General features: G+C 48.5%; 1 pseudogene; it reads left to right on the top strand.

The window, feature by feature from the left end:
• LOC138663578 (zinc finger protein 271-like) overlaps positions 1-13929 on the top strand; it is an 80982-nt pseudogene extending 67053 nt beyond the window's left edge.
• The last annotated feature ends 426 nt before the right edge of the window (positions 13930-14355 follow it).

The raw sequence follows: 14355 nt of genomic DNA, 5'->3' as shown, positions 1-14355 counted from the left end.
GACGCAGGATGGTTGCAGCACATACCAGGATGGGGACGCAGGATGGTTGCAGCACATACCAGGATGGGGACGCAGGATGGGTGCAGCACATACCAGGATGGGGACGCAGGATGGGTGCAGCACATGACAGGATGGGGACGCAGGATGGGGACGCAGGATGGTTGCAGCACATACCAGGATGGGGACGCAGGATGGTTGCAGCACATACCAGGATGGGGACGCAGGATGGTTGCAGCACATACCAGGATGGGGACGCAGGATAGGTGCAGCACATGACAGGATGGGGACGCAGGATGGGTGCAGCACATACCAGGATGGGGACGCAGGATGGGTGCAGCATATACCAGGATGGGGGCGCAGGATGGGTGCAGCACATGACAGGATGGGGACGCAGGATGGGTGCAGCACATGACAGGATGGGGACGCAGGATGGGTGCAGCACATGACAGGATGGGGATGCAGGATGGGGACGCAGGATGGGTGCAGCACATACCAGGATGGGGACGCAGGATGGGTGCAGCACATGACAGGATGGGGACGCAGGATGGGTGCAGCACATGACAGGATGGGGACGCAGGATGGGTGCAGCACATGACAGGATGGGGACACAGGATGGTTGCAGCACATACCAGGATGGGGACGCAGGATGGGGACGCAGGATGGTTGCAGCACATACCAGGATGGGGACGCAGGATGGGTGCAGCACATGACAGGATGGGGACGCAGGATGGCTGCAGCACATACCAGGATGGGGACGCAGGATGGGTGCAGCACATGACAGGATGGGGACGCAGGATGGGTGCAGCACATGACAGGATGGGGGCGCAGGATGGGTGCAGCACATGACAGGATGGGGACGCAGGATGGGTGCAGCACATGACAGGATGGGGGCGCAGGATGGGTGCAGCACATGACAGGATGGGGACGCAGGATGGGTGCAGCACATACCAGGATGGGGACGCAGGATGGGTGCAGCACATGGCAGGATGGGGACACAGGATGGTTGCAGCACATACCAGGATGGGGATGCAGGATGGGGACGCAGGATGGTTGCAACACATACCAGGATGGGGACTGTTATGGCTGGCAATCAGGCAACACAGCGTGGAGTAATCAGCGCACATACAGAGATCTGGCAATAACCAAAAACAATAGGACGAGCTCTGAGACGTGGAATCTCTGTAGACTGCAGTACCTGATCTATCCTCACACAACTATAAGCAGCAGTGGATTGCGCCTATCACTACCTATGCAACTCGGCACTGCCTGAGGAGCTGACTAGCCTGAAGATAGAAATACAAGCCTGACTTACCTCAGAGAAATACCCCAAAGGAATAGGCAGCCCCCCACATATAATGACTGTTAGCAAGATGAAAAGACAAACGTAGGAATGAAATAGATTCAGCAAAGTGAGGCCCGATATTCTAGACAGAGCGAGGATAGCAAAGAGAACTATGCAGTCTACAAAAAACCTTAAAACGAAAACCACGCAAAGGGGCAAAAAGACCCACCGTGCCGAACTAACAGCACGGCGGTGCACCCCTTTGCTTCTCAGAGCTTCCAGCAAAAGTTAATAGCAAGCTGGACAGAAAAAACAGAAAACAAACTAGAAGCACTTATCTAGCAGAGCAGCAGGCCCAAGGAAAGATGCAGTAGCTCAGATCCAACACTGGAACATTGACAAGGAGCAAGGAAGACAGACTCAGGTGGAGCTAAATAGCAAGGCAGCCAACGAGCTCACCAAAACACCTGAGGGAGGAAGCCCAGAGACTGCAATACCACTTGTGACCACAGAAGTGAATTCAGCCACAGAATTCACAACAGTACCCCCCCCTTGAGGAGGGGTCACCGAACCCTCACCAGAACCCCCAGGCCGACCAGGATGAGCCACATGAAAGGCACGAACAAGATCTGGGGCATGGACATCAGAGGCAAAAACCCAGGAATTATCTTCCTGAGCATAACCCTTCCATTTGACCAGATACTGGAGTTTCCGTCTAGAGACACGAGAATCCAAAATCTTCTCCACAATATACTCCAATTCCCCCTCCACCAAAACAGGGGCAGGAGGCTCCACAGATGGAACCATAGGTGCCACGTATCTCCTCAACAACGACCTATGGAATACATTATGTATGGAAAAGGAGTCTGGGAGGGTCAGACGAAAAGACACCGGATTGAGAATCTCAGAAATCCTATACGGACCAATAAAACGAGGTTTAAATTTAGGAGAGGAAACCTTCATAGGAATATGACGAGAAGATAACCAAACCAGATCCCCAACACGAAGTCGGGGTCCCACACGGCGTCTGCGATTAGCGAAAAGCTGAGCCTTCTCCTGGGACAAGGTCAAATTGTCCACTACCTGAGTCCAGATCTGCTGCAACCTGTCCACCACAGAATCCACACCAGGACAGTCCGAAGACTCAACCTGTCCTGAAGAGAAACGAGGATGGAACCCAGAATTGCAGAAAAATGGAGAGACCAAGGTAGCCGAGCTGGCCCGATTATTAAGGGCGAACTCAGCCAACGGCAAAAATGACACCCAATCATCCTGGTCAGCGGAAACAAAACATCTCAGATATGTTTCCAAGGTCTGATTGGTTCGTTCGGTCTGGCCATTAGTCTGAGGATGGAAGGCCGAGGAGAAAGATAGGTCAATGCCCATCCTACCACAAAAGGCTCGCCAGAACCTCGAGACAAACTGGGAACCTCTGTCAGAAACAATATTCTCAGGAATGCCATGTAAACGAACCACATGCTGGAAGAACAAAGGCACCAAATCAGAGGAGGAAGGCAATTTAACCAAGGGCACCAGATGGACCATTTTAGAAAAGCGATCACAGACCACCCAAATGACCGACATCTTTTGAGAAACGGGAAGGTCAGAAATGAAATCCATCGAAATATGTGTCCAAGGCCTCTTCGGGACCGGCAAGGGCAAAAGCAACCCACTGGCACGTGAACAGCAGGGCTTAGCCCTAGCACAAATTCCACAGGACTGCACAAAAGCACGCACATCCCGTGACAGAGACGGCCACCAGAAGGATCTAGCAACCAACTCCCTGGTACCAAAGATTCCTGGATGACCGGCCAGCACCGAACAATGAAGTTCAGAGATAACTTTACTAGTCCACCTATCAGGGACGAACAGTTTCTCGGCCGGACAACGATCAGGTTTATTAGCCTGAAATTTCTGCAACACTCTCCGCAAATCAGGGGAGATGGCAGACACAATGACTCCTTCCTTGAGGATACTCGCCGGCTCAGATAACCCCGGAGAGTCGGGCACAAAACTCCTAGACAGAGCATCCGCCTTCACATTTTTAGAGCCCGGAAGGTATGAAATCACAAAATCAAAACGAGCAAAAAATAACGACCAACGGGCCTGTCTAGGATTCAAGCGCTTGGCAGACTCAAGATAAGTAAGGTTCTTATGATCAGTCAAAACCACCACGCGATGCTTAGCACCCTCAAGCCAATGACGCCACTCCTCGAATGCCCACTTCATGGCCAGCAACTCTCGGTTGCCCACATCATAATTACGCTCAGCAGCAGAAAATTTCCTGGAAAAGAAAGCACATGGTTTGAACACTGAGCAACCAGAACCTCTCTGTGACAAAACCGCCCCTGCACCAATCTCAGAAGCATCAACCTCGACCTGGAACGGAAGAGAAACATCAGGTTGACACAACACAGGGGCACAGCAAAAACCCTAAAACGAAAACCACGCAAAGGGGCAAAAAGACCCACCGTGCCGAACTAACAGCACGGCGGTGCACCCCTTTGCTTCTCAGAGCTTCCAGCAAAAGTTAATAGCAAGCTGGACAGAAAAAACAGAAAACAAACTAGAAGCACTTATCTAGCAGAGCAGCAGGCCCAAGGAAAGATGCAGTAGCTCAGATCCAACACTGGAACATTGACAAGGAGCAAGGAAGACAGACTCAGGTGGAGCTAAATAGCAAGGCAGCCAACGAGCTCACCAAAACACCTGAGGGAGGAAGCCCAGAGACTGCAATACCACTTGTGACCACAGAAGTGAATTCAGCCACAGAATTCACAACAGGGGACGCAGGATGGGTGCAGCACATACCAGGATGGGGACGCAGGATGGGTGCAGCACATGACAGGATGGGGACGCAGGATGGGTGCAGCACATACCAGGATGGGGATGCAGGATGGGTGCAGCACATGACAGGATGGGGACGCAGGATGGGGACGCAGGATGGGTGCAGCAAATGACAGGATGGGGACGCAGGATGGGTGCAGCACATGACAGGATGGGGGCGCAGGATGGGTGCAGCACATGACAGGATGGGGACGCAGGATGGGTGCAGCACATGACAGGATGGGGACGCAGGATGGGTGCAGCACATACCAGGATAGGGACGCAGGATGGGTGCAGCACATGACAGGATGGGGGCGCAGGATGGGTGCAGCACATGACAGGATGGGGACGCAGGATGGGTGCAGCACATGACAGGATGGGGACGCAGGATGGGTGCAGCACATGACAGGATGGGGATGCAGGATGGGGACGCAGGATGGTTGCAGCACATACCAGGATGGGGACGCAGGATGGGTGCAGCACATGACAGGATGGGGACGCAGGATGGCTGCAGCACATACCAGGATGGGGACGCAGGATGGGTGCAGCACATGACAGGATGGGGACGCAGGATGGGTGCAGCACATGACAGGATGGGGGCGCAGGATGGGTGCAGCACATGACAGGATGGGGACGCAGGATGGGTGCAGCACATGACAGGATGGGGGCGCAGGATGGGTGCAGCACATGACAGGATGGGGACGCAGGATGGGTGCAGCACATACCAGGATGGGGACGCAGGATGGGTGCAGCACATGGCAGGATGGGGACACAGGATGGTTGCAGCACATACCAGGATGGGGATGCAGGATGGGGACGCAGGATGGTTGCAACACATACCAGGATGGGGACTGTTATGGCTGGCAATCAGGCAACACAGCGTGCAGTAATCAGCGCACATACAGAGATCTGGCAATAAGCAAAAACAATAGGACGAGCTCTGAGACGTGGAATCTCTGTAGACTGCAGTACCTGATCTATCCTCACACAACTATAAGCAGCAGTGGATTGCGCCTATCACTACCTATGCAACTCGGCACTGCCTGAGGAGCTGACTAGCCTGAAGATAGAAATACAAGCCTGACTTACCTCAGAGAAATACCCCAAAGGAATAGGCAGCCCCCCACATATAATGACTGTTAGCAAGATGAAAAGACAAACGTAGGAATGAAATAGATTCAGCAAAGTGAGGCCCGATATTCTAGACAGAGCGAGGATAGCAAAGAGAACTATGCAGTCTACAAAAAACCCTAAAACGAAAACCACGCAAAGGGGCAAAAAGACCCACCGTGCCGAACTAACAGCACGGCGGTGCACCCCTTTGCTTCTCAGAGCTTCCAGCAAAAGTTAATAGCAAGCTGGACAGAAAAAACAGAAAACAAACTAGAAGCACTTATCTAGCAGAGCAGCAGGCCCAAGGAAAGATGCAGTAGCTCAGATCCAACACTGGAACATTGACAAGGAGCAAGGAAGACAGACTCAGGTGGAGCTAAATAGCAAGGCAGCCAACGAGCTCACCAAAACACCTGAGGGAGGAAGCCCAGAGACTGCAATACCACTTGTGACCACAGAAGTGAATTCAGCCACAGAATTCACAACAGTACCCCCCCCTTGAGGAGGGGTCACCGAACCCTCACCAGAACCCCCAGGCCGACCAGGATGAGCCACATGAAAGGCACGAACAAGATCTGGGGCATGGACATCAGAGGCAAAAACCCAGGAATTATCTTCCTGAGCATAACCCTTCCATTTGACCAGATACTGGAGTTTCCGTCTAGAGACACGAGAATCCAAAATCTTCTCCACAATATACTCCAATTCCCCCTCCACCAAAACAGGGGCAGGATGCTCCACAGATGGAACCATAGGTGCCACGTATCTCCTCAACAACGACCTATGGAATACATTATGTATGGAAAAGGAGTCTGGGAGGGTCAGACGAAAAGACACCGGATTGAGAATCTCAGAAATCCTATACGGACCAATAAAATGAGGTTTAAATTTAGGAGAGGAAACCTTCATAGGAATATGACGAGAAGATAACCAAACCAGATCCCCAACACGAAGTCGGGGTCCCACACGGCGTCTGCGATTAGCGAAAAGCTGAGCCTTCTCCTGGGACAAGGTCAAATTGTCCACTACCTGAGTCCAGATCTGCTGCAACCTGTCCACCACAGAATCCACACCAGGACAGTCCGAAGACTCAACCTGTCCTGAAGAGAAACGAGGATGGAACCCAGAATTGCAGAAAAATGGAGAGACCAAGGTAGCCGAGCTGGCCCGATTATTAAGGGCGAACTCAGCCAACGGCAAAAATGACACCCAATCATCCTGGTCAGCGGAAACAAAACATCTCAGATATGTTTCCAAGGTCTGATTGGTTCGTTCGGTCTGGCCATTAGTCTGAGGATGGAAGGCCGAGGAGAAAGATAGGTCAATGCCCATCCTACCACAAAAGGCTCGCCAGAACCTCGAGACAAACTGGGAACCTCTGTCAGAAACAATATTCTCAGGAATGCCATGTAAACGAACCACATGCTGGAAGAACAAAGGCACCAAATCAGAGGAGGAAGGCAATTTAACCAAGGGCACCAGATGGACCATTTTAGAAAAGCGATCACAGACCACCCAAATGACCGACATCTTTTGAGAAACGGGAAGGTCAGAAATGAAATCCATCGAAATATGTGTCCAAGGCCTCTTCGGGACCGGCAAGGGCAAAAGCAACCCACTGGCACGTGAACAGCAGGGCTTAGCCCTAGCACAAATTCCACAGGACTGCACAAAAGCACGCACATCCCGTGACAGAGACGGCCACCAGAAGGATCTAGCAACCAACTCCCTGGTACCAAAGATTCCTGGATGACCGGCCAGCACCGAACAATGAAGTTCAGAGATAACTTTACTAGTCCACCTATCAGGGACGAACAGTTTCTCGGCCGGACAACGATCAGGTTTATTAGCCTGAAATTTCTGCAACACTCTCCGCAAATCAGGGGAGATGGCAGACACAATGACTCCTTCCTTGAGGATACTCGCCGGCTCAGATAACCCCGGAGAGTCGGGCACAAAACTCCTAGACAGAGCATCCGCCTTCACATTTTTAGAGCCCGGAAGGTATGAAATCACAAAATCAAAACGAGCAAAAAATAACGACCAACGGGCCTGTCTAGGATTCAAGCGCTTGGCAGACTCAAGATAAGTAAGGTTCTTATGATCAGTCAAAACCACCACGCGATGCTTAGCACCCTCAAGCCAATGACGCCACTCCTCGAATGCCCACTTCATGGCCAGCAACTCTCGGTTGCCCACATCATAATTACGCTCAGCAGCAGAAAATTTCCTGGAAAAGAAAGCACATGGTTTGAACACTGAGCAACCAGAACCTCTCTGTGACAAAACCGCCCCTGCACCAATCTCAGAAGCATCAACCTCGACCTGGAACGGAAGAGAAACATCAGGTTGACACAACACAGGGGCACAGCAAAAACCCTAAAACGAAAACCACGCAAAGGGGCAAAAAGACCCACCGTGCCGAACTAACAGCACGGCGGTGCACCCCTTTGCTTCTCAGAGCTTCCAGCAAAAGTTAATAGCAAGCTGGACAGAAAAAACAGAAAACAAACTAGAAGCACTTATCTAGGAGAGCAGCAGGCCCAAGGAAAGATGCAGTAGCTCAGATCCAACACTGGAACATTGACAAGGAGCAAGGAAGACAGACTCAGGTGGAGCTAAATAGCAAGGCAGCCAACGAGCTCACCAAAACACCTGAGGGAGGAAGCCCAGAGACTGCAATACCACTTGTGACCACAGAAGTGAATTCAGCCACAGAATTCACAACAGGGGACGCAGGATGGGTGCAGCACATACCAGGATGGGGACGCAGGATGGGTGCAGCACATGACAGGATGGGGACGCAGGATGGGTGCAGCACATACCAGGATGGGGATGCAGGATGGGTGCAGCACATGACAGGATGGGGACGCAGGATGGGGACGCAGGATGGGTGCAGCAAATGACAGGATGGGGACGCAGGATGGGTGCAGCACATGACAGGATGGGGGCGCAGGATGGGTGCAGCACATGACAGGATGGGGACGCAGGATGGGTGCAGCACATGACAGGATGGGGACGCAGGATGGGTGCAGCACATACCAGGATAGGGACGCAGGATGGGTGCAGCACATGACAGGATGGGGGCGCAGGATGGGTGCAGCACATGACAGGATGGGGACGCAGGATGGGTGCAGCACATGACAGGATGGGGACGCAGGATGGGTGCAGCACATGACAGGATGGGGATGCAGGATGGGGACGCAGGATGGGTGCAGCACATACCAGGATGGGGACGCAGGATGGGTGCAGCACATGACAGGATGGGGACGCAGGATGGGTGCAGCACATGACAGAATGGGGACACATGATGGGTGCAGCACATGACAGGATGGGGACGCAGGAAGGGTGCAGCACATGACCGGATGGGGGCGCAGGATGGGTGCAGCACATGACAGGATGGGGACGCAGGATGGGTGCAGCACATGACAGGATGGGGACGCAGGATGGGTGCAGCACATGACAGGATGGGGACGCAGGATGGGTGCAGCACATAACAGGATGGGGACGCAGGATGGGGACGCAGGATGGGTGCAGCAGATACCAGGATGGGGACGCAGGATGGGTGCAGCACCTGACAGGATGGGGGCGCAGGATGGGTGCAGCACATGACAGGATGGGGACGCAGGATGGGTGCAGCACATGACAGGATGGGGACGCAGGATGGGTGCAGCACATGACAGGATGGGGGCGCAGGATGGGTGCAGCACATGACAGGGACGCAGGATGGAGCAGCACATGACAGGATGGGGACGCAGGATGGAGCAGCACATACCAGGATGGAGACCATATACCAATATAAATGCTCGCCACCCGGGCGTAGAACGGGTTCAATAGCTAGTATTAATATAAACCCACAAAAATAGCAAGTGGTCAAGAGTAAAAGACCGCATAAAAATATGTAAGTACTAATGACTAGGGACACCAAACCCAAATACAGGAAAAGCAAACCAAGCATAACGAAACCAAACACAAAAAATAATAAATACTGAAAACAACAAAGTAAAGAAATGCACAAATAAATCTATTTATTTGTGCATTTCTTTACTTTGTTGCGCTCTACTTTAGTTCTTATTTTTGGTTCACTTGTTATGATTTTATCTAGGGCTTGCATTGTTGCAGCCTAGGCTGCCTGTTTCTGACGCTTGCGCTAGTGTGGCTTATCTTTCTCTTTATTTGTGTGCGTGCGCGGTTTAACTACATTGCCGGCTGTACTCGTCCCTGGCAACCACCACTATTTGTTTATGCGCTCTGCGCTAGTAACTAAGCACGGCCGCCTTCTATTCTCGGCCGCGCCTTCTCCATTTGCCATAGTAACGGTTGCTGCAATGATTTATTTATTTCCTGCATTATTGTAGCCTAGGCTGCCTGTTTCTGATGTTTGCGCTTGTGCGGCTTTGTTTTCTCCTTATTTGTGCGCGTGCGCGGTTCAACTACATTGCTGGCTGTACGCGTCCCTGGCAACCACTACTATTCGATTATGTGCCTGCGCTAGTAACCAAGTTTGGCCGCCTTCTATTCTTGGCCGCGCCTTCTCTATTTGTTAGGCCTCAATACAAATGCACAAGCAGGGTGCAGCGGACCCAAACAAAATAGCAAATGCACAGGTGCAATACCTAATGAAACAGCCAGCCTTCAATAAGGGTTTGGCCGTGTGGTACACCAATGCACTAAGATAAAATACTCTGTATGTGGCGTGTTCACACAAGGAATACAAAGCATCTGGCTACAGCCTATTAATAACGCCCTATGGCGGGCTGCCCAGTGCTAAAATGCATCCCGTGTGAACAGAGGCCACAGTGTACAGAACAATTTGGGCCCAGCTGCACCCTGCAAAAAATATACGTGCAAAAAAAACATATAAATATATGTAAGGTATTAGTTGATATTAGGGCCATAATATGGAAGCTGGCAACCCACGCCAAGGGTCCTTACGTATTGCCAGTCCTACTCTAACATGAAAAACACCAAAAAAAGGACACATTCAAGAAAAAACACCAAAAATAGGCAAAGATGCTTACCTGTCTAAATAGGCCTCAATACAAATGCACAAGCAGGGTGCAGCGGACCCAAACAAAATAGCAAATGCACAGGTGCAATACCTAATGAAACAGCCAGCCTTCAATAAGGGTTTGGCCGTGTGGTACACCAATGCACTAAGATAAAATACTCTGGGCAGCCCGCCATAGGGCGTTATTAATAGACTGTAGCCAGATGCTTTGTTTTCCTTGTGTGAACACGCCACATACAGAGTATTTTATCTTAGTGCATTGGTGCATTAGGTATTGCACCTGTGCATTTGCTATTTTGTTTGGGTCCGCTGCACCCTGCTTGTGCATTTGTATTGAGGCCTATTTAGACAGGGAAGCATCTTTGCCTGTTTTTGGTGTTTTTTCTTGAATGTGTCTTTTTTTGGTGTTCTTCTCTATTTGTTGTAGTGACGGTTGCTCTTTGCCCGCGGCTGCGCTGTTGCCTGGAGCCTGGTCGGCGCCGTCACTTCCGGTTCTTTCGCGCTGGCGCGCCTGCATTGCTCGGGACGTCATCTCATCAGGACTCTCTTTATTCAGGTGCCGGTATCATTTCTTCTCTGCTTCTATTGGTCATGACCCTCTTATAATCCCCCTCTGGCCAGTACCCAACCACCCCTGGACGAAGCATTTCATTGCGAAACGCGCGTCGGGTGTGGTGGGTCCCCGGGTGCTTCTTCGTGGTAACTATACCCTTTATTTATACAACGCCTACATGTGCGGTTTGCTAATGGTTTAGCCTAACATTTTTAGAAGCTAATTTTTTCTACATAACATTTGGTGGCTTTTTATTTCTTATTTGGGAGGCAGAATGAACAAACAGTTGAACACCATGCTCTACTGGTTCACCTAATTAGGACTGTCAATAATTCAATATTTTTGTATAATAAATAATTGGTTTTATTCTTGGCAGATGACTGTACTAGAAGATCAGAGGGACAGCTGACATCTTCAATTTTTAAAGTGGATGATCTTGAGATCCCACAGAATACACTTGAAGTGAATGCCATTACTCCAGATATACCATCATCCCTTCATAGCAAAGATCTATCATCTGCTCCTTTGAAACAGGTCCTGTCTTCTGATTCATTACTGACTACTAAGGAAAATCAAAGTTACAAAATAAGCATTAAAAAACAAACTGCTCCAAAAGCAAAGAAGCTATTTTCATGTTCAGAAAATGGAAATCGTTTTCCCCTTGAAAATTCTTTTCTTAAGCATCAAAAAATTCACAAAGCAGAGAATAGATTTTCTTGTTCCAAGTGTGGGAAATGTTTTAACCAGAAATCAGATCTTGTTAGGCATGAGAGAATTCACACAGGGGAGAAGCCGTTTTCATGTTCCGAATGTGGGAAACGTTTTAACCAAAAATCAGATGTTGTTATGCACCAAAGAACCCATACAGGGGAAAAACCTTTTTCTTGTTCAGAATGTAGGAAATGTTTTAGCCTTAAATCACATTTTGTTAAGCACCAGAGAATCCACACAGGGGAGAAACCTTTTTCATGTTCAGAATGTGGGAAGTGTTTTAGCCGTAAATCAGATATTGTTATGCACCAGAGAACCCACACAGGGGAGAAGCCTTTTTCATGTTCAGAATGTGAGAAATGTTTTACACAGAAACCAGATTTGGTTAAGCATCAGAGAACCCATACAGGAGAGAAGCCTTTTTCATGTTCAGAATGTGGGAAATGTTTTACAGTGAAAGCACATCTTGATAGGCACCAGAGAATCCACACAGGGGAGAAGCCTTTTTCATGTTCAGAATGTAGGAAATGCTTTAATCGAGAATCGTATCTTGTTGTGCACCAGAGAATTCACACAGGGGAGAAGCCTTTTTCATGTTCAGAATGTGGGAAATATTTTAGCCATAAACCAGATTTTGTTAAGCATCAGAGAATTCACACAGGAGAGAAACCTTTTTCATGCTCAGAATGTGGGAAATGTTTTAACCAGAAATCAGATTTGGTGAAGCACCAGAGAACACACACAGGGGAGAAGCCATTTTCATGTTTAGAATGTGGGAAATGTTTTACACAGAAATCAACTCTTAATAAACATCAGAGAAGTCATACAGAAGAGACACCTTTTTCATTTTCAGAAAGTGGAAAATATTTTAACCGGAAAGTGTATCTTGATAGTGACCAAAGAACCTACACAGGAAAGAAGCCTTTTTTATGTTCAGAATGTGGAAAATGTTTTAATCAGAAATCAAATTTTATCAGACATCAGAGAATTCACACAGGGGTGAAGCCTTTTTCATGTTCAGATTGTGGAAAATGTTTTAACCAGAAATCAAGTTTTATCAGACATCAGAGAATTCACACAGGGGAGAAGCCTTTTTCATGTTCAGATTGTGGGAAATGTTTTAGCCAGAAATCAGATGCTGTTATACACCAAAGAACTCATTCAGGAGAGAAGCATTTTTTCATGTCCAGAATGTTGGAAATGTTTTAACCAAAAATTATATTTTCTTAAAAGGATTGTCAATTAACAGGGCAACCCCTTGTCATTCCTCAAGTTTGGCCTTGTTAAAATAAAATCACTTATACTCCCTTTCCTTGCCAGTGCCTTTTCAGCTGTGTCGGCATTCACATCCCCTGTGCTCGTGTGAGATTGCTACATCTCATGAACCCTGCGCACAATCACTGTCTCCGCCTTCGGACGTATTGAACATCAACAGGAAGCCAGGTCTGCGGCTGCTCTCTGACTTCCTCTTATTGTTCAGTTTGTCTGAGGGTGGGGACAGTGCCACCAGTGCTGATTGGGTTCAGGGCTCACATAATGTAACAACCTCACATAGACCCCAGAAATGCAAGTGCCGACATCACTGGAACGACACCAGCATGGGAGGTTTACTTAAGTAGTGTTATTTTTACAGGACCAAATATGAGGAATGAGAAGGGGGTTGTCGAACCCCTTTAAATTATTGCATCATGCATGCGCTGTATATTGTGACAGCGACCTTAAGGAACATCACAGAGGGAGTGATCTCCTTGTCTTCTCCCATCAGCACAAAGCGATGCGATTGTTCCGATGGTCTCAATGGTGACCCTATAAGCGCCTGCTAAGAGCAGGATCTGACATGCCTCCTCCCTGCCTGTCAGACGCTACTCTGATGCACTGCACTGCAGAAGCATTGCAGAGTATCAGATCAGTGATCTGTCAGTGTAAGGATGATGTACCATAGTGGAACAATGTAAAAAAAAAGTTAATAAAAATTGTGTAAACATTTTTTTAAAATACCCAAATAAAGAACAAAAAAATTAAAAAATATTAATCCAATAAATTTATGTAAAAAAAAAAGTGCAGATATTTGGTATTGTCGTGACCGGAATGACCCGACCTATAAAACTGTTATCTAGTTAACCCCATCAGTGAATACCATAAAAAAAGAGGCAAAAACTATGCTTTATCATCATACCGTTAAACAAAAAGTGCAATAAAACGCTATAAAGATGAATGGAAATAAAAATGATACTGCTGAAAACATAATCTTGTCCTGCAAAAAAAAGCCACTCAGAATAAAGTGATGCAAATTTTTTTTTTTATTGTGTAAGAGCTCCAAAACATAAAAAAAATATAAATGTGGTATTGCTGTAATCGTACTGACTTGAAGAATAAAGTTGTCTAATCACGAGAAACGTCATAAAAAATAAATAAAACAAATTCTTCACCTGCTGTTGCCTTGTTCATTCAGCCTCCGAAAGATCACAGTAAGGCTCTGTGCACATTTTTCCTGCGCTCTACAATAAGTGCTTACACCAGGTTTCCATGTAAATCTCTGAAATACGTGACTCAGATGGAACCCCAGGCAGAGGATTCCCTATAATGAAGCAGATATATTGGGGGGTTCCACATTACTGGTAGTGCAAAGGCTATGGAAAAGCACTGTGGTACCTCACCCTCCAAAAGAAAAGCAGTGAATTCTGCACTCTCAAATTCCAAATGACCCACTTTCCCTTTTGAGCCAGTGTGCTTAAACCACATTTAACGTACACATGTTTGGCTTTTCTGTAGCTATGAGAGCCTGCCTAATTTACAGATGCGTGTCTCCAGAAGCACGAGCTGGGCATAACATACTGGTGACTACAACAGACTAGGCAC

This window comes from Ranitomeya imitator, chromosome 2, assembly GCF_032444005.1.
Source record: "Ranitomeya imitator isolate aRanImi1 chromosome 2, aRanImi1.pri, whole genome shotgun sequence".
Classification (NCBI taxonomy): Eukaryota; Metazoa; Chordata; class Amphibia; order Anura; family Dendrobatidae; genus Ranitomeya; species Ranitomeya imitator.
This window is presented reverse-complemented; position numbering and strand designations above follow the sequence as displayed.